Below are 20,748 nucleotides of genomic sequence, written 5' to 3'. Positions count from 1 at the left end.
CAAAAAGCCCATTTAGTAAACCAGTGAACCCAGAAGGATCCACTTTCTTTTTTGTGTGTCCCTTATTTTCCTTTTGAGAGAGTGGTTCTTGAGCTACTCATGATTTTGATACCATCTGATGTGGGAAAACTATTTCTTGAGCAGGTAATCATTGTCAGAAGTGTCCAAAAAACATGTTTGTGTTTCAGAGAATAGAATGTTAGCTTCCAGTTGTGTTGCGTTGAACCTTAGGAGTGGTCTTAACTCTCCAAAATTATTCATATCTAGCACTTGAAAAAATAATAGATTTGAAATGAAACAAACCCCAGGGATATACTTTGGCACCTGGAAATAGCAGCATTGACTGTAGCTAACATGAGTAAGTCAGGCAAATATTACTGGGTACTGGGCAGTAGGAGATTGTAAACAGCCACAAGGAATATCTGTTGCCTGACAAACCTGAATTTTAGGACCTGCCATTGACTCTGGGTTGATCCACCCTTAACTTCTTGAAAATCAGGATCTGTATTAGGTAAGTCTGTGTATGCTTAGTAGAGAGACCATTTGAAATCAGACCTGCTTGGCAAATCCAGAACATTGACCTGTTAAACCCATGGAACATTTAACGTTAAAAAGAGTTTAGCTCTTAAGTAACTTTTTTTCTTCCTTTTTTTTTTTTTTTTCTGATGGAAGTTTATGTAATCGTAGGGCCTTTCATGGATCCAGAGGCCAGGTGCCCCTGCCAAGAGTCAGCTTGCTTGTGCTTTACAAGGGAGCAGAGCCCTGGATTGGGAGACAGAGAAATTGAGTTGGAGCTCTGGCACTAGCGCTGTGTGTCTTTTCGCAAACCACCCCAGGTCTGTGGGCCTCAACTGAGTACCTTGGGCTTAAACTTTTTGTTATGTGTCAGATTCATTTAAAAATTAAAGTTAGGAAAAAAAGTGAAATGGAGAAATGACAATTTTCATTAAAATGTATTTTTTACTTACAAAAATATTAACGTTCATTGTAAAATGAACTATTTACAGAAATATGCACTATAGATAGTAAATGTCCTTTGTAGGGTATTTTCTCCAGATATTTTTTTGTCACATAAAAACATTTAAAAATTTTTCTTTTACTTAAAGCAATAGTAATGTGTTACTATTTAAATGTTTAACACAAAACTAAAATACTAGTCATTTTTTTGTCATACTGTTCTAAAGCTGGCTTTTTATTAACATGGATGTCTTTCTACTTCACTGTGTAAAGATAACTTCATTTTTTAAAAAACCTCATTCTTTTCAAAATGGTAGTATTCCAATACTAGTATTATTGAGGAGTCTTGTTTGCAGCTTTTTGCTAGTATGAATTCTGCTGCATTGGGTGGTCTTGTTCTTTATCTTCGAGTACTTGGGCAAATATTTTTGCCTAATTTTTATAAGTAGGAGAGTGGAACAATGTATATGAGCTTTTAAATGTATTTATTTAACAGGCATTGATTACCTACTATGTATCAGGCACTATTTGATGTGTCAGGAATACAGTGGTGAATAAAATAGACAATTCCTTCATGCATCTGATCTTTTAATGGAGGAAGACAAACAACATGTCTGGTTTATCGGTTGTTGATAACTACAAGGGAGAAAAATAACACAGAGGAGTGTGTGTGTGTAAATATTGTGACTTTAAATAAGACATATTGCCAACACCTCTCCCCCAAAGATGGCATCTTGTTATGTTACCTCCAACAGGGACTTATCATTTTTAAATTCAGACTTGTAAGGCCAATTACAAAGACTCATTGCTCATGGCAGAGATGCTTTTATTTCAGGGAATATTATGCCGGACTCTGCGCTATGTTTGTGTTATCTATATACGTGTGCACACAATATCAGAATTTTAAGTACTGATAATTCCACAGTGTTCTTCCTTCAGTTTCCACTTCGCAGCTGCAGAGGCCATCTCAGAGGTGGACTCATTTGTTCAAGGCTGTGAGGTTGCAGCTGAGACCTCACCCAGGGCCGTCTGCTTCTCAAGCCCTCACTGCTTTTGTGCTACGTTATCGTTATCTCATTTTCTGACTGCAGAGGATTTTTTTTTTTTTTTTTTTTTGGTGAAGGGGAAATCTATTCCATACACACAATTGCTTAATAATTGTTCCTCACTCCTGGTACTACAAAGCACAATTAAGTGTATACTATTTTATACGTCTCACTGTACATTTTCTTATAAGAAACATAAATGAATGTCTTATAGAGAGACAGAAACATAAATGAAGAAGACGACCTGCATTTACAGACCATTGGCCCACACCAGCCTTAGTTTCTTCATCAGTGCAGTCGGGGAGAGAATCCCTGTTCTACCTGCCTCCTGGGACAGCTCAGCAGGGTTGCTCTTTCAGGGGATGATCTCCCTGCTCTTGGCCGTGTTCAGATCGCTGTGGAATGGAACTTAAAAAACACATATTCAGTCTCAGGGGTGCGTTTCTATGTGTAGGGTCTGGTTCAGGCACTTGAGAACTCCAGTGGGGAGGGCAGCAAACATAAAAACCAATGAGAATGGCAGAGTGTGTTGAGTTCATTCTCGAGGTGATAGTGTGAGGTGCTTGTTAGTGCTGAGGCTGGTGTGCACTCCAGAGCAAAGTCATGTACTGGGGGAGCAGGTGGGAGCAGCTGCCTTTGTAGGGGGTTCATGCAAGGCTTCTTGGAAGAGGTGACATTTCAGTGGGGTCTTGGTGGGTTGGTAGGAATTCCCTGAGCCACCCAGGTACACCACTTCTAGGGTGTGTGGGGTGGCAGTTGCTTGGTGAGGCTTGTCTGAAAGGATCTTATGAACCATGAAAAGTGATTAGGAGGACTTGTAGAAAGTCAGTGGTGTGACTAGCTCAGAACAGCGTTCTCTTGCCTTGAGTTTTCAGACTTGCTTACTGCCTAATGTCCTTCTCTCTGGGTGAACAAACAGTCATTTGGGAATTTTTTACTGTGTCTAAATTTGTAATCATACTGTTTTACCACTCTACATCTTAAAAGTATTTTTCATCCCCAAGTGCCTCAAATGAGACATTTATGTCAGTTGCGTATCTGTTGGGATTAGTGTGCACATACCTGCCCACTTCTGTGTGTGTGTGTGTGTATGAGAGAGAGAGAGAGAGAGAGAGAGAGAGAGAGAGAGAGAGAGAGAGAGAGAGAGATGGATGGTGAAAAGAGTCCCATAAGGCGAACTGTGGTTCTTTGCTGGACAGTGGCTCCTGTTGGTTGGCACACTGGAGCCAAATTCATCAGTCTCTTATTTCTGATGCTATTGATGCAGCAACTTGGGTGTTGCTTGCATGTGTTGTGAACAAAGTCCCTGGGGAACCTGGTCCTTCTGGGTGGCTTGTGTAGAAAACTGTTCATGTGCGGAGCTCATTTATTCCACTTATAAAGAGGTGACTCAGGTGGAGAGACATCTAAAAATTGTCCTTTAGTTGGAGTGCTGGGTGGTGTAGCATTCTGAGCTCCTTTCTACAGCATAGCTGAGAAAATGGTTCACATACTTTCCTGGAATTAATCAATTTCAAGGCTGAACTAGAATATGATGATGGTCCAAACTGTACTGCTGTTAGCTGTGGACTATTGTCAGAGTACTGAATTCTTTAGGAGATATCCTGGTAGGAAAATGGAATGGGAGAAGTTGGCTTTTGTCCACTTGGTTATAGCGACGGGGAGGTAAGTGGACATTGTGGGGTGTGTCCTCTAATGTGGAATAAGCATAATTTACTTCTAGGCGAAAGTTAAGAATAACAATTAGTCATTCTATTTATCTCCCCTAGTTTTATCTTCAGTGGTATTTCCTATGGCCCTGCCCACCCAACCCCCTTTGCAGAGCTCAGTGTCCACATCACCTCTCTGGTATTGATGTATCTGTAGAGCACCGTGTTCTTGTGATACTTCGATCTTCACGGGCATGCATCATCATTGCATTGGGGAGGCTGGGTCTGTACAAAGGTTGCAGGGTTGGGTAGGAACACATGAACTCTTGGTCACCTCTTCTGAACTCAGATGTCAGGACTACAGGTCACCTGGGATCGGTTTTCAACACTGCAAACAGGGGTGGTAGTTCTTAACTACACAGGAGAATGTATTAGCCAATTGTGCCTGAGTTCTTTTAGGTGTGCAGTTTAGGTTGGCACACATTCCAGGCATCAGAAAGTTTTCCATCAGATATTTGTGGTCTTACAAAGAAAAACAGTTGTTGGCTTTGGTGAAAGGTTACAAGAACTTTTGTGATTGTTTAAGAAACCACACAGTACTACATGAACTTGTTGGATGAGGTCCCTTATGTAATGTGATTTGCAAACTCTGAAAGGTCATTTAGCATCACAACAGCGATGAAAAGCCCCCAGCCCTTCTACCTGAAACCTCCACCAAGGTGTCTGTCCCTGCCAGTGGCCTCACCCTCTTCCTGGGCTCTGAAGCTCTAAGGAGCTTCATTCTGCTCTCCTGCCACCACCAGGTCCTGTCAGTTTTTGGTCTTTGAATCTCTTTCTACTGCTGTGGCCTTGTTATGGCTCCTTGTCATTTCCTGCTGCATTAGTCCCCTAATTGACCTCCCATCTATAATTCTTCGCGTTATCTCCTGCTGCCACTTCCCAAGATCTGTCCATGGTACCATTGCTAGCTTGATCTAAGAGCTCTGCTTGTATCACCCCTCCTTTGTTGAGGAATTTACAATCACTCTCATTGTCTTAATGTTATATGTGTTTTTTTCTTCTTCATCTACTTCCATAAAGGATATAAAGTGGCTTATAATAAAAGAGTCTAATTCCCTCCTCCCTGATGGCAGTATTGTTGGAATAGAATGTGAATTCAATGAGAACAGGGAACTTCCCTGTCATTTCTGTGAGTATAAGCCAGTGGGTAGAACAGTGCCAGGTATAAGGTAGGCGCTAGTAAATATTAACCAGATTAATAAATGAATGAATAAATATGGCTTCTCTTTCCCACATTTACTGGTGCATATTGGCTGAGCCCAGATGTCAAAATTGGGTTTGATCTGTGCTTTTGATGGTTATTCTAAAGTATAGTATGAACTTTTGGTAGGATTTTAGTTTTCCATCTAGGTATGGAATTTTAAATGTCTTCAGTTCCTTCTGCAATTGATAGTTTATTCAGTAATTAGTAATCATTTTATAATTGAAGAAGAGTATTGGTAGTCTTTCTAGATGAGTTACTTGAATGCCAAATACATGAATAAATTTGCTTATTTTTAAAATGCTAATGAAAATGAAAAATAAAAGGGGTTTAATGTAACCTCTGAGTGTCCGTTGTATGTCAGTGCTGTGCTGGGTGTTTCTGCCTCATATAATCATCATATCACTGTGAGGATGGCCAACAAGGCACTAAGACTGTGATAAGTAATGTGCCCAAGGTCCCACAGGGTGTAGGTGGCATGTTAGGGTTTGACCCAAGGTCTGTTGACCTATAAGGCTCATGTTCTTTCATGACTCAACTGGGTTGTGAGTTTGTTGAATTTCAAGTCCCCTGCTCTCCAAAAACTATAGGCAGAATTAAAAGCTGAGAGCCTAGTAATTGAGAGAAGGAGCCTGGGAGGCAAGTAATTGTACCAAAAAACAATCAAGGGAAGCTGTTCTGATTGAACACACAACTCAGCTTCCCAGAAGCCAAGGCAAAGAAAGATGGGATTGCACAGCAAACATTAGAAAAAGGAGGCAGATCAGTTTATCACAGGAAGTACCTTTCTGTTAGCCTTTATATGAGTGTCATTGAATTAAGCAATAGGCAGCAGACTCAGTGCTCTGCAAGCATTTGTAGATCACCTTGCATGTGCCATGCTCTCCTTGAGGTGCTGGGACTACACTTGTATGTGGAAAATACCAACAAGACAAAAGACGATGATGGCTTAGGCCAGGGTGGAGGAAATGTTCTAAGGCAGGTGTCCTCAAACTATGGCCTGCAGGCCACATGCGAGTGTTTTTGTCCATTTGTTTTTTTACTTCAAAATAAGATATGTGCAGTGTGCATAGGAATTTGTTCAGAGTTTTTTTAAAACTATAGTCTGGCCCTCCAAGGGTCTGAAGGACAGTGAACTGGCCCCCTGTTTTGAGGACCCCTGTTCTAAGGAACAGAGGAATATTACCCACAGGTGGCCATTTCTGGGGTCCATCTGAGTAACGGGCTGAGAGCTTCAGACTCACTTGTAATACTTACTGTAAGGGCAGATCTTTGGAGTATGGGAGCAAGGGAATGGAATCAGTGTTGCATTTTAGCAGTCAGGAATAAAGCTAGAGAATCTGGGAGAAAGAATGAGGAGAGACTTTTTGCCAGAGTGGGAGGCAGCCCATCCAAAGTGGAGGTCCTGAAGTTCTTAGTCCCTCCCATGTGTGGTGTCCTGCTGTTTTGTGTTAAGAGTTGAAAGGCCTGGTTTGGTTTCTTGCCCCTTAGTGGGTGACCTTAGGCAGAGCCGAGAGGTCTCAGAAAGCACCACCAGTTCTATTCATATACCTCTCGCTGGAAGGCCAGTATGCTGTGCCATCAAGGGTGGGACAGTGACTCTGGTCCAAGAGATGGTGTTCATTCATTCATTCAACAAATAAATACTGAGCACCCATGTTATGCCAGGTCTGACATGCACTAGGGTTACAGAGATACAAGATAGCTCCAGGACATGAGACCACTCCATGTCCTTCTGCAGGGATTATTTAATCTTGAGTAAATCTGTCACTGATTGTATGACCAGGATGTCAGCCACAAAATGAACCCCAGGTCATTCACTTTGCCTTATTCTAAAAAGGTCTCAAGGGGCACACAGACGGTCAGTAGAGTGGCCCTGGAGCCTGTTGGTCTGGGATCGAATCCTGGTTCTAGCATTTATTGATTCCCTGGCATTGACCAAGGTACTTAAACCTTGTGATAATTACAGCTGCTGTGCCTCAGAGGGGTGGTGTTAGGATACGATGAACTAGTTGAATGTCATATTGTAAGTGCTCAATACATGTTGTTATAATAATTCCTATTTATTTAGGGAAAAATAAATAGTGGAGATAGTCAAGGCAAACAGGAAAGGATAGAAAGGAAAACCTAGGAATGAGGATATTGTGTGTCTGCTCCAGGCTCTGCAGATTGGTTCAGAGTTTCTTGACATCCAGAGCAAAGAGTAGAAGACTTTCTCCTAGTTCACTGTGTCCATCAGTTAAAAACAAGTCAGGAATGGGAGAGTGATTACTGATAGGTATGGGATTCCTTTTTGGAGTGATGTTTTGGAATTAGATAGTGGTGATAGTTGCACAATGGATAAATATAGTGAAAACCACTGAATTGTACGCTTTTTTTTTTTTTTTTTTGAGACATTATCTTGCTCTGTTGCCCTGTGGTGTCATCATAGCTCACAGAAACCTCAAACTCCTGGGCTCAAGAGATCCTCCTGCCCCAGCGTCCTGAGTAGCAAGGACAACAGATGTGTGCCACCATGCCTGGCTAGTTTTTTCTATTTTTAGTAGAGATAGGGGTCTCGCTCTTGCTCAGGCTGGTCTCGAACTCCTTAAGCAATCCTCCTGCCTTGGCCTTCCAGAGTGCTAGTGAGCCACTGCACCCAGCCTGAACTGTACACTTTAAAACGGTGAATTTTATGTGTATGAATTCTATCTTAATTTTTTAAAATCAGGTTTATAGGTCATGAGCTCTTGAGCAACTAGACTGTCACCAGTTCTGCCACCAGCTTCCCATCGCCTTGAGCAAGTCCAGACACATTTATGCTGAGTATTTCCGTGCTCCCCACATTTCTTAGTCCTCTTAAAGTTAACTTTAGGTTATGGTTTGTGAGAGGAAGTGATGTGTCACTTCTGATTGGAAGCATTTATGAGCCGGGGCTAGGCCCTCCTGTCCTCTTCCCATCATAGCCACCCTGGAAGTTGTACATTGAGATGGTGGGAGATAACAAGAAAAAAGCTACTTGAACTACTGGGTCACCTCATGGAGACCAAGAGCCTAGCAGAGTCACCCTGCCTACCCTGGACATTACATAAAATTAAGCATGGAGTTACTGGGATGTGGGTTGGTGCTCGAGAGAATTTTTTGCTAGTGCTATGGCCTGGAAAATTTCCTTGTAACCTCTCATGCAGGTGTACTGTATGATGTGGCGGGTGTCTTTTCTAACAGGAAGCCGCAGCAGCTGCAGCCGAGCAGTGGTTCTCCTACCCAAGTGTGTCACTGCAGCTTGCTGTAGCACAGTTCTCTTGACAGTGTCCTTCAGCTCGAGCATTAAGCTGTCAGCCTAAAGGAGCATCTTGGGTGACCTAGTGTACCCATCCCGAGCAACAGGCACAGTACAGTGTCAGGTCAGCACCATAGGATGTTGTCTTCCTCATAAGAGAACATGGGGCAGTAAAAAACTCTCTTCAGATAATGGTTCAGTGCTGATGGGCAGTGTTGTAAATGGTGTAATAATTGTGGATGCTTTTATAGACACCACCAGACAGTCCTTTATCACCACAGCGATGGGATCTAATTATTACTTACTCATTCATGTTGTGATGTCTTTTTTTTTTTTTTTTTTTTTAGACAGAGTGTCACTCTGTTGCCTAGGCTAGAGTGCCATGGTGTCAGCCTAGCTCACAGCAACCTCAAACTCCTGGGCTCAAGCAATCCTTCTGCCTCAGCCTCCCGAGTAGCTGGGACTACAGGCATGTGCCACCATGCCTGGCTAATTTTTTTTCTATATATATTTTAGTTTGCCAATTAATATCTTTCTATTTTTAATAGAGACAGAGTCTCGCTTTGGCTCAGGCTGGTTTTGAACTCCTGACCTTGAGCGATCTACCTGCCTTGGCCTGCCAGAGTGCTAGGATTACAGGCATGAACCACGTGCCTGGCCTGTTACGACTTCTTAATGACTGTGTTTCCCAAATTCCAGACTTTAAAAACATGGTGTGAATATCCAGACACAGGTCATGGAGGTGACCTAAAGTTGGTGCTCAGTATTTGTTTGATTGACATCAGCCTTTGATGCATAGCAATGGCCTAATGTCAAGGTGAAATGCAAGTGAAGCTCGGGAAGGAGGTGGCCAAAACAATGCCATCTGAGGCCTCAGCCCTATGGCAGTCTGGCCTGACCACTTGATGAAATCTGGACTCTGTCTCTTCAGTACTCTTGTTTCCTGTCAACTTGTGGAAGAGCTGGTTTAAAGCCACTTGTTGGGCAGAAGGAAGGTACTGCCTAAGAGACCTGCTCTGTGCGGGAAGCCACTACCCAGAGCAGCCCTCTGTAGCTCCCAGTTCTCACTGCCTGAGTAGAAACTCAGTTTCTGCTGAATGGCACAGCTCACTGCTGGCTGAATCTGGGGTGACCATAGCCACCATAAGAACCACTGAGACCATTGCGAACAAGAAGTTGGTTCACCCCTTCCTTGTCTAGGGTTGCAATAATAAGTGGCAGAGAGCATCCCACAAAGTCTTTAAATCTCCCTCGGTAAGTTGTGGGACCTTCAGTAATTTGCTTTGCCCTTAGGTCTTTGGATCTGTATCATATGAATCAAAAGACAACTCATACAAAGCACCTAGCATGGCGCTTGGTGTATAGTAAGTGTTGAGTAAATCTTGGTTCCATGACATGGCTCTTGTTTAGTGAGTCCGAAGTAAACACAATGCTCTATAGGACTAGGCAGGCTTTTTTCTGTTCTGCAATTCGAAGTGCCTTTTCATAACCAAGAGTGCTAACCCTTGTTTCTTGGAGATTGTAGGGAATCCAGGCCATCACACATTTATTCAACACTTAAATAAATGTTCACTTGAACAGTGAAACAAAAACAGGCAGGAATGTATAAGGTGTATCTAGGGAAGCTGAGAGAAAGGCCTTGCAATAAGGATGCTACTGGATTTTAAAAAATCTTTTTATTTTTAACCAATTTTATACTTATAGAAGAGTTGCAAAACTGGCACAAAGAGTTTCCTTATATGTCTCACCCAGCCTCCTCTAATGTTAACATCTTACATAATTTCCTGTTCTTAATAATTTTATTATGATTAACATTGGTACAATGTTATTAACTAAGTCAGGTGTTGGCAGACTTTTTCTGTAAAGGGCCATATCAGTAAATAAATACTTTAGAGTTTGTGAGCCACAACGTCTCTGTGAAAATACTCAACTCTGTTGTTGTCGCACGAAAGAAGCCATAGACAATATAAAAATGAATGGGAGTGTCTGTGTTCCAATAAAATTTTATTTACAAAAGTATCTAGTGGGCCAGGCTTGGCCTACAAACTATAATCTGCCAATCCCTGAACTAAAAGCTGCAAGCCTTGTTAGAATTTCACCATCTTTCCTATTAATGTCCTCTTTCTGTTCCAGGATCCCATCTGGGATCCCCACCTAGCATTTACTGACCATGTCTCCTTAGTCTCTTTCAATCTGTGACTGTTCCTTGGTCTTCTGTAACCTTGGTCATTTGAAGAGTACTTGTTGGTTGTTTTGTAGCATGCCCCACAATTTGGGCTTGTCTGATGTTTTCTCATGGTTGGAGCGAAGTGATGTATTTGTGGCGAAAATACCACAAAAATGGGATTGTATCTTTCTCAGTGCACAGTATCAAAGGGTTAGTCATATTACTAGTGATGTTTGCCTAGATCTCTTGGTTAGGTTGGTGTCTTCAAGATTTATCCACTGTATAGGTAATTGTTTTTCCTGTTGTAGTTAATAAGTGTCTTGGGGGAAATACTTTGAGATTATGCAGATTCTGGTTTTGCCCACTAATTTTTTTTAACATTCATTGATGGATCTTGTCTACAGCAGTTATTACTGCCGTTATTTGTCTAATGCTAATTCTCTATTTCCTTCTTTCCTTCTACGTTTCTTAGTTGGAATTCTGTGCGGAAGAGCTGTCTCTTGTCTCCCATTTATTTATGTATTTGATTATTTATGTTTGTCTGGACTCACAGGTATTTATTTATTATATGGTTAAGAATTTAATACTCCACTAGCAATGACAATCTAATGAGGAAATTAAGAAAACAATCCTATTTATAATAGAATTAAAATGAATGAAATACTTGGGATAAATTTAAACAAGGAGCTATAACACTTTTAAACTGAAAACTACAAAACATTGCTGAAAAGCAAATAAACAAGACCTAAATAAATGGAAAGACATTCTGTGTCTATGGATTGGAAGACTTAATATTGTTGAGATGGTAATACCTCCCCAAGCAATGTGCAGATTCAGTGCAGTCTCTATCAGAATCCCTGCTTTTTGTGCAGAAATGGAAAAGCTGATCCTAAATTCATATGGAATTGCAAGGTACTCCCAATAGCCAAAACAGTCTTGAAAAAGAACCTCATTGGAATACTCATATTTCCTCGTTTCAAAACTTACAGCAAAACTACACTAATCAAGCTAGTGTGGTACTGTCATGTGTAAGACATAAAGAGCTATAGAGTAGAATTGAGAGTCCAGAAGTAAACTATAGTTTGTTAATTTCAGCAAGGGTATCAAGACCATTTGATGGAGAAAGAATATTCTCTTAACAAGTAATGCTGGGACAACTGGACATTTGCATCCAAAAAAATAAAGCTGAATCTTTATCTTATACTACATACAAAAATCAGCTGATGATAGATTAAATACCTAAATGTGAGAAGCTTCCCTTGTGCCTTCTAGTTAGTACCCTTTCCCCAAAGGTAACCACTGTTCTGACCTTAGTCACCATAGATTTTGCCTGTTCTTAAAGGTCAGCTATAAATGGAATTGGACAGTAGGTACTCTTCTGTGTTTGGCTTCTCTCATTCAACATATGTCTGTGAGATTCATCCATGTTATTGCATGTAGCAGCAGTTCATTCTTTTGCACAGCTGTGGCTACTTAATATGTCTTTTGTTCCCTTCTCATCTTTCAGGACTTTTAGTATTAGTAACAACTACATTTATTACAGCAGAAACTTTGTGCCAGGCACTGTTTTAAGTGCTTTATATGTTTAGTTTATTTAATTCTCAAAACAGCACAATGAAATGGGTACTATTATTACCATAATCATGCCCATGATTTTTTTTTTATCTGATTGAGAAAGTTCCAGATTATTCCTGGTTTACTGAGTCTTTCCATATGAATGGATGTCAGATTTTGTCAGATGCTTTTGCTACATCTACCAGGATGATGTTATGGGTTTTTTTTAAAAAGCCTGTTGATATACTGAATTACATTGATTTTTGAGTATCGAACCAACCTTGTATTCTTGGAATAAATACCTCTTGATCCTCTTGATCTTGTAGTATCCTTTTTATATATTGCTTGATTTGATTTGCTAATGTTTTGGAAGATTTTTGCATCTATGTTCATGAAGCATGTTTGTCTACAGTTTTCTTTTTTTGTTCTGTCTTTGTCTGGTTTTAGAGTAATGCAGGCCTTATAGGATAAGTTAGGAAGTCTTTTATTTTCTGAAAAAGTTTGTGTAAGAATTGGTATTATTTCTTCCTTAAATGTTTGATAAAAATCACTAGCAAAGCCATCTGGCCCTGGAGTTCACTTTTGGGGGAGGTTTTAACTACTAATTCAAATTCTTTGATAGAGAATTATTCAAGTTATCTGTTTTTCTTGGGTAAGCTCTAGCAGTTTATGTCTATTAATTTGTCTGTTTCATCTGATTTATCAAGTGTTGACATAAAGTTCATAATTTCCACATTATCCTTTTAATGTCTGTAGAATCGAATGATATCCCCTCTTTCATTGCCTATAGTGGTAATTTAGTCTTCTTTCTTCTTTACTGATCAGTTCAGATAAAGGTTAATCCTATTTGAAGGCAATTTATGTACCAAGAATTATAAAAATTCAAATCTAGATGAGAATTTAAAGATTTTTTTAAAAACTGTCTAAAGATGCTTTTTTTAGTGTTATTTAGGGAGAAGCTCAGAATAGACCTCAGATATAGGCACAGCTTAAATTCAAGTTCCACCACTTAGCAGCTGATGTGACCTCAGGCAAACCACTTAAATTGATCTGAGCTTTGATTTCCTCATTTAGAAGGAGATAATAGTAACTCCCACATAGGGAGTTGAGAGTTAACATACACTCAGAAAGTTCTAGATCTGGTGACTGCTTATAGTGGGCAGTCACAACCACTGGTATTTAGCAAAGTGAGATTTTGGAAACAATCCTACTAAAATAGCCTGTTCATGGTGTGTTTGCCCATTTCCCAGGGGCAGGTTACTGACATCTTCCTCTCTATCCCATAGTCCTTGGCAAACATTTATTTTAAAACATTTCTCACATTTGACTGCAGCGTTTTCTGTTTCCTTGTCCAGACTGAACGACGAAGCAGGGCCACGTTAATTCATCTTTTTACCCTCAAGTCTAGATCAAAGTCTAGACTACATTTAGTTAAGCAAAAGTATTTTCATAAATAAATAGGGAAATAATTAAGGCCCATCAGTTCAGTAGGCTATTGTGCAGCCAAAGAAAATATCACTATGAAGGGTCATCTAGCAACATGAAAAAGTATTTTAAAAAATAGAATATATTTTATCTGCTTTTGGTATGAGTGTATGTATATGTGTATGTATAATGTTATATTTATGTATGGGAAAAAGTGAAGGAAAATTCTAGAGAGAAAATAGCTATGTGGATGATCAGATTCTGGCCCTGTTGTTATCCTTTAACCCATGCCATTTAAACAGAATGATACTTGGATGTAAGGTGGTGAGTTCCCCGTCACTGGAGGCTGTACAGGCAGAGGTAGGAATATCACTCCGCAGAATTGGTTGTTGAGGCACCTGTGCAGAAAACCACAGAGTGATTCCTTTTCTTCTCTGCCATGATTTACTGATACTGAGCCTTTGCCCCTCAAGCCAGAATGGCAGTGAAAGTGTGGTCAGGGAACAGCATCTTTTGTCCCTGTAGACTTAGTTGTGTTTGAAAAAACGAAATGCAGACATGTTGGTGGTGTGCTTTGGGGAGCCAGGAGGCAGAACATATTCATTTACTCCTGAAAAAGTTCCTTGTTAAAGCCGAAAGCCCAGCCCTGTGTAAAGCATAGACTGTTCCTGGGCCCCATTTTTTTTTTTTTTTTTGAGACAGAGTCTCACTGTGTTGCCCAGGCTAGAGTGCCGTGGCGTCAACCTAGCTCACTGCAACCTCAAACTCCTGGGCTCAAGCGATCCTCCTGCCTCAGCCTCCCAAGTAGCTGGGACTACAGGGATGTGCCACCATGCCCGGCTAATTTTTTTTTTTTCTATTTTTAGTTGTTTGGCTAATTTCTTTCTATTTATAGTAGAGATGGGGTCTCGCTCTTGCTCAGGCTGGTCTTGAACTCCTGAGCTCAAGCAATCTTCCCACCTAAGCCTCCCAGAGTGCTAGGATTACAGGCGTGAGCCATCGCGCCTGGCCCAGTTTTTTGATTGAAAGGTTAGTACTTCTCCCTTCCTGCCTTTTTCCGAGTGTTGCCCTGAGCTTCCCCGTTTTTCTAATTCTTTCCTGAGTCCTTAGGATCTGCTATAGGATCATGTATCACTGTGTCTGTTGTCTGCCTTTTCTTTCCATAGCTCTTGTTTAATGTGCGTGCATATGTGTGTGTGTGTATGCACACACACGTGTTTCAAGGGAGTGAAAGAAGATCTAGGAATTAGTATGTAAGTATTAACTTAGGTAGTCAGAGACTTGGTCAGAGCATTGTCACCAATCAGCAAGTTCAGATTAATGAACTCTAATTTGGTCTGTGTCACAGGCCCTTGGGGTGCAGGCAGTTTCAGTCATTAAGCTCATATGACATGGCCTTCTTGACATGTCTCTTGTGATAGGGAGACACGCTCACAGCGGCCCATTCTGTTTTCAGACATCCTAGTCTGTCTGAAAGAATACCTAGAATGTTCTTTCATGGAGAGTATGTACATCTCTGTCCTCCATGACCACCTCCTCCTTCTGCTCTTTGGGGCCTCTACCTCCTCCCAAGTTTCTGACCATGCAAATAAGGGATCAGCTACCTCTGAATCTTCTTTTCTTTAAGATTAACTTTTCCAGTTCTTTACTGTTTCTCATGTGGCATATTTTGGGGACCACTCCATCCTGAGGACTTTCTGACTGCATACCAGTTTGCCTTTGATGCTAAGTGTGGAGCCCATCTGGAACCCTGTTAGTGAATCCTTAGTGCGCCTTTGCATTGGGGAGACCAGATTGACTTTGGCTCACCCCATGCTCATTTCCATAAAAAAAGAGGAAGTAACACCCTCCATGCTGCAGGCTTGCTGCCCTGGGAGTGCCATGGGAATTGTAACACGTATGTATCGGGGGAGCTTCTGATTGCTCTTGGGATACTCTTACCAGACTGTCACCCTTATTCCTGGTGATATGCTAGAGGCAGAAGCAGACTTCAGAGTTTGGGGCAACTAAGGCAAGTCCTTTGGCTCTCCATGTTTCTCTTTTCCATACTTTTATTCAGAATTAATTTTGGCCAAAGGGGTGTTCAGGAAGATGAACCAATATGAACTCCTGTGAAGTATTTTGTGCCCATAAATCGCCTTATGTTGTTTTTTAGTAGCATTATTGAATTATACCCATTAAATGCTCTAAGCTTAGGGGAGCTATGAGTTCGCCCCACTTGGTGTTCAGGCCAAGTGGCCGCAGCCCCAGAGATGCTGCTAGAATTAGGCACAAGCTTCAGCAGTTGCCGTGGTCAGCCCCGTGGGCTTGGTTAGCTCGATTTGTGCTGAGTGATGCCTGCGTTTCTGTCTGCTTCCTGCTGAGTCATACTTGCACAGATCTAGCTTTGGTGGCAGCCTTCCCCTTTCATTGCATCACACATGCCAGTCATATGTTTCCAAATTAAGTCCTGTAGTGTGGGGGAAAGGTTGTCATCTGGGCACACTTGAGCACCTGCGGTAGAGAATGTTTTCTAGGATGTCTTGGTCAAGGCTCCGTGACTGTATTGATATTGGGGACGCAGGAGTCATTGTACGGCTTCACTTTCCTGTGGCATCATTCTGATAATGCCACCCTATTGTCTGGTCTTCACCAGCTACCTGGGACCCAAAGACAGACTGGCATACAGGGCTCCTAGGCCCTTGGCACACTGGTCTGGGTCCCCTTTGTTAATAAATGCTCATCTCTTACTTACCACCTGCATACCCCCACATAGAAATGCATCCTATCACAGCACACTTGAGTCACCCCAGATTCTGTAGATACTATTCTTTTGTGTTCTAGGCCTTGATACATGCTTCCTCTGTCAGGATCTTCACTCATGCCCCTTATCTGACTGGTGGACCCTGGTCATCCTTCACGATCCAGGGCAGATGTTGTCCTCTGGGTGCCCCTTCCTTGACTCTTTTGGACCATCTTGCCCCCTTCTTCCTCAGAGCTCGGTGTTGTGACTGTTGGGATATGTCTACTCTTCCTCGTAGGGGGAGAGCTCCTCGAGGCAAGATTGGAGTGTTGCTCCCTCCTGAATCTGTAGAGTTAGTTCCTGAATATGACAGGTGCCTCTCAGCTGTTTGCTGAATGCATGGACAGAAGAGTGACAGAGCCATGCCCTTCCACATGATGTTTTTGTACCTGAGCATTTTTCTGGAGCCTACCCCAGACTGTAAGCTGTGTGAGAACAGGAACCATGCCTGCCTTGAGCTTCCCAGCGTCCTCAGTGCTCTGGGCCTCATGGACCAGCAATCAAATGGCCTATAGGAGAGCCCTGGCACATGTTCCAGGCCTACTTTGGCAGGAGTGCTCAGCATCTTTGGGCACACAGAACAGTAGCTCATGAGGCTTTTCGGGCACATCTCCAACACATCTAAGAATCGAGAGGCAGCTCAGAGTATCTCAAATGTATTTCACAAAGTATGTGAAAAAGAGGGCCCTTGGCCAGGCGTGGTGGCTCATGCCTGTAATTCTAGCACTTTGGGAGGCCGAGGCGGGAGGATTGCTTGAACTCAGGAGTTCAAGACCAGCCTGAGCAAGAGTGAGACCCCATCTCTACTATAAATGGAAAGAAATTAGCCAAACAACTAAAAATAAAAAAAAGTTAGCCTGGTGCGGTGGTGCATGCCTGTAGTCCCAGCTACTTGGGAGGCTGAGGCAGGAGGATTGCTTGAGCCCAGGAGTTTGAGGTTGCTGTGAGCTAGGCTGACACCACGGCACTCTAGCCCAGGCAACAGAGTGAGACTCTGTCTCAAAAAAAAAAAAAAAAAGGACTCCTCAGGCCCTACTCAAGAACCTCTTTATTCTTATTTTAGATATCATTAACAAGCACAAGCAGCTGATTTCCCAGTTTGAGCAGATTCAGAGCAGCCAATTATAAGTGAGGGAGAGACTTCCAAAGGAATGCAGGTACTCTCACAGTGGTGAGTCTCATCTTGTCCATAAGAAAGGACTAACAGCACCACCAACAAAGAGGCAGGAACCTAAGGGCACATAGCCTGGGGTCTCTCCGTGTGGGTACAAGCAGCCTTCCCTACCTCAGTAGCTCCTGAGTAATTGTATAATGATGTGATCTGAGTAATCCAGAACAGGCACTCTATGTGGACTCCAGACAGCTTGGGAATAGTTAACAAATTTTGGAAGCATGCTAATGAATAAGATAGTGAATAATCATAGAGCTTTAAACCCCTTACATTTTCACAGGCTTTACAAAAGCTGAACTAAGCCTTTTTCTGCTCCACACATATTTTTGCCACCATCAGTTATACTATACACATGCACACACACACACACACACACACATATATGGTGTATACACATATATATCAGTTTTACCACATCTTAGCAGATTCTACTTCAGATTGTACTAAACTAGTATTTTCTCAACTTCTTTGAAAATGTTATTGCTTGAAATTGTTCCATGTTAATTCTTCAGGCACATTAAACTTGGTGTTGACTCCTCAAATAAACAACTGAGCAGCATAGGTAATGTCTTCAGTCTCATTAGAAGCCAAGTAATTGCATGCATTAGAGCTTTGTTCTAAATGCTTCCAAGAAATGAGTGAATGCTATAGAAATTGCAGAGGAGTCCAAAGGGCTGCGCTTCCCCTGTGGCTCAGTCTTATTTCATACCTGTGACATCTTTTAAGAAAGATTTACAAGAGGGAAAACTATAAATTAAAAACTATATTTTAAAAAGCCAAGGAAATCTTGGCTCTCCAAAGGAGCAAGGAAACTTAATCTCCTTGATGGCAGAGGAGGCACAGTGAAAGCCAGGACTTCACCACCACCTGGCTGAACCAGGCTACCCACCACAAGGTGTCAGTGGAGGCCACGTGGGCAGCAATAATGAGGTTCCCTTCCCTCTTCTAGCTAGGGATGTCAGCAGAGGCCTAGTAGGGAGACAGCACCAAGTTGGCACCCTTCTCCCCCACCAGCAGGATGACAGAGAAGGCCTATTAAAAGAGAAGATCTAAATAAGATTCAGGTCATAAAACATAATAGTCAAAATTCCCAGGATATGGTGAAAAATTACCCACCATACTAAGAAACAGGAAAATCTCAATTTGAATGAGAAAAGACAGTCAACAGCTGCCAGACTCAAGATGACACAGATGTTGGAATTATACAAGGTATAAAGAGGAACCAGACAGACATCTAAGAACTGAAGGATTCAGTAGCCAAAATAGAAAACTCAATGGGTGACTGTATGGCAGAATGGAGAAGACAGAGGAAAGAATCCATGAACTTGAAGTAAGAACAGTAGAAATTACCCAGTCTGAACAACAATGAGAAACTAGACTAAAAAAAAAACAAACAGAGCAGCAGGGACTTGTGGGACTAATAATGGAAGATCTAAGTTTGTTGTCATCGTAGTCCCAGAAGGAGAGGAGAAAGAGGGCAAAGCTGAAAAAATGTTTAAGAAATAATGGCTGAAAAGTTCCCAAATTTGGCTAAAGACATAAATCTACAGATTCAAGAAGCTGAATGAACTCCAAACAAGATAAAACCAAAGAAGTCTGCGCCAACAACGTCTTGGTGTAGATGATAAACTTTCTAGACATTCTAACTATAGAAAAATCTGTTGGAATTGCTCTTTTGGTCACTGCTTTTTAGCATGTTGCCATGGAGAGAGTGTGGTTTCTGCCTGAGCATCTGTCAGTCTCTGGAAGTTGAGCTATTAGGCAATAGTAGAGTTTGTTTCCTTGAGGGTTTTCCCTGATCTTGAAAATACTAAACCTTGGCAGAGGTTTGTGAACCTGAGCAGACCCTGTTCCCCTGGCAGCTGGGGTGTGGACACTAGATCCTTGTCTAGGCAGCCGTGAGTTCACAGTGACTGCTGCTGGGTGATGCGTGCTGGAGGGCCAACTACATTACTTGCTTTCTCCTCTCTTCTTATTTGCTTCAAGTGACTGATTCACCCTGATGTCAGTGCTGGGTTGGTTGCTCAATCTTATTTACTGACCAGAAGTTGCATACAGGAAAAGCAAATCTGCAAATACTTCCTGCTATTCTTTTTTGTTTTTTTTTTTTTTTTGACAACATAGTCTCACTGTGGTGCCCAGGCTAGAGTGCCATGGCGTCAGCCTAGCTCACAGCAACCTCAAACTCCTGGGCTCAAGCAATCCTCCTGCCTCAGCCTCCCGAGTAGCTGGGACTACAGGCATATGCCACCATGCCCGGCTAATTTTTTCTATATATTTTCAGCTGGCCAATTAATTTCTTTCTATTTTCAGTAGAGACAGGGTCTTGCTCTTGCTCTGGCTGGTCTTGAACTCTTGATCTTGTGTGATCCTTCCACCTCGGCCTCCCAGAGTGCTGGGATCACAGGCGTGAGCCACTGCGCCCAGCCTGACCTGCTATTTAATGTCATGAACAGCTGGATGTAGAAAGCCCTTGTGTTCTTGCCTCATTTTCCCTTTGAGAAGCTAGCAAAGCTCCTGCCAGTGCCCGGTGGCCCATGTTTTCTTTGTCCACCTTGCTCTGCAGTGTGCGGGACTGGAGTTGCTGTATTTGGCCCCACTATGTCTGCAGGAACTGGCCAGCTATTGAAATTCAGGAGGAATAGTGGTCAGGGTATACATACATAGTTTTTGCCCCTCTCTGTATGTATGTTGTGTTTTATAATAAAAATGAAAACTCTTGTATAGCAACCTAATTTATAATAAAAGATCAAATCAGATTTGCTCTATTTGGAATGAGGGAAAACCTACTTTGCTGGTGTTTTGACATAGGCCTTTTTCTGTGCTTAATTTTACAAATGAGAACATCCAAGCCTACTCTTGGTAAGGGTGTGTCTAGCGTCCCAGCCAAGTAGTGGCAGGGCTGTGGCAAGAGCCTGGTCTAATCAATAAGTTACTCTATCTCTTCATTTCCATTTCTTTTTTTCCTTGTTTGCTATTGCTGACAAATGTCATGTTTGGCCCCATGAGCTCTGCCTTGTCCTGTATTCCTTTTCAGTGAAGGGAGAAGGAATAAACTCGGAGATAAAGATACTTCCAAGGCAGAAGGATAGCACTGGGCTCCCAGAGTCTCCTTGGGGTCCCTGGTGGGGACCTCAGACTGACTATCTCGTGGTCACCTTTGCCACCTCTTGACATGGAGGACAGTTATTTAGGAGATCTAGAATTTTCCCTTCAAAGTATTTCACACAGCAGAGGTGGTTCCCAAACTGTGCCAAGGTGCCTTAGGGCACCACAGCAAGCTCAGAGGTGCCTAATTTTCAAATGCAGCGGAAGTTCACGTTTGTTGAACTTGCATGTGAAGCACCAGCTTGGGGTGGTTTGCACTTCCAGCATTAGATCTTGCGTCATTCTTCCTGATGACTTTGCATCCTTGCAAAGCTGGTTTTGCAGTGGTTGTTTGGACCTAACTACTTCATATTTGGAACTGTTAGGCAT

The 20,748-nt window shown here is 42.0% G+C and overlaps 1 protein-coding gene and 1 non-coding gene across 2 annotated transcripts in view; both read left to right on the top strand.

The window, feature by feature from the left end:
- Positions 1-20,748, top strand: part of POR (cytochrome p450 oxidoreductase) — a 53,563-nt gene that overhangs the window by 1,588 nt on the left and 31,227 nt on the right. The window lies entirely within an intron of this gene.
- On the top strand, positions 17,867-17,991 carry LOC142862498 (small nucleolar RNA SNORA14). The gene has a single exon (XR_012913584.1). It is a non-coding gene; the product is annotated as a small nucleolar RNA SNORA14 (small nucleolar RNA).

The sequence above is a fragment of the Microcebus murinus genome, chromosome 19, assembly GCF_040939455.1.
Source record: "Microcebus murinus isolate Inina chromosome 19, M.murinus_Inina_mat1.0, whole genome shotgun sequence".
Taxonomy (NCBI): domain Eukaryota; kingdom Metazoa; phylum Chordata; class Mammalia; order Primates; family Cheirogaleidae; genus Microcebus; species Microcebus murinus.
The sequence above is the reverse complement of the archived record's forward strand: the minus strand, read 5'-3'. Positions and strand labels throughout refer to the sequence as shown.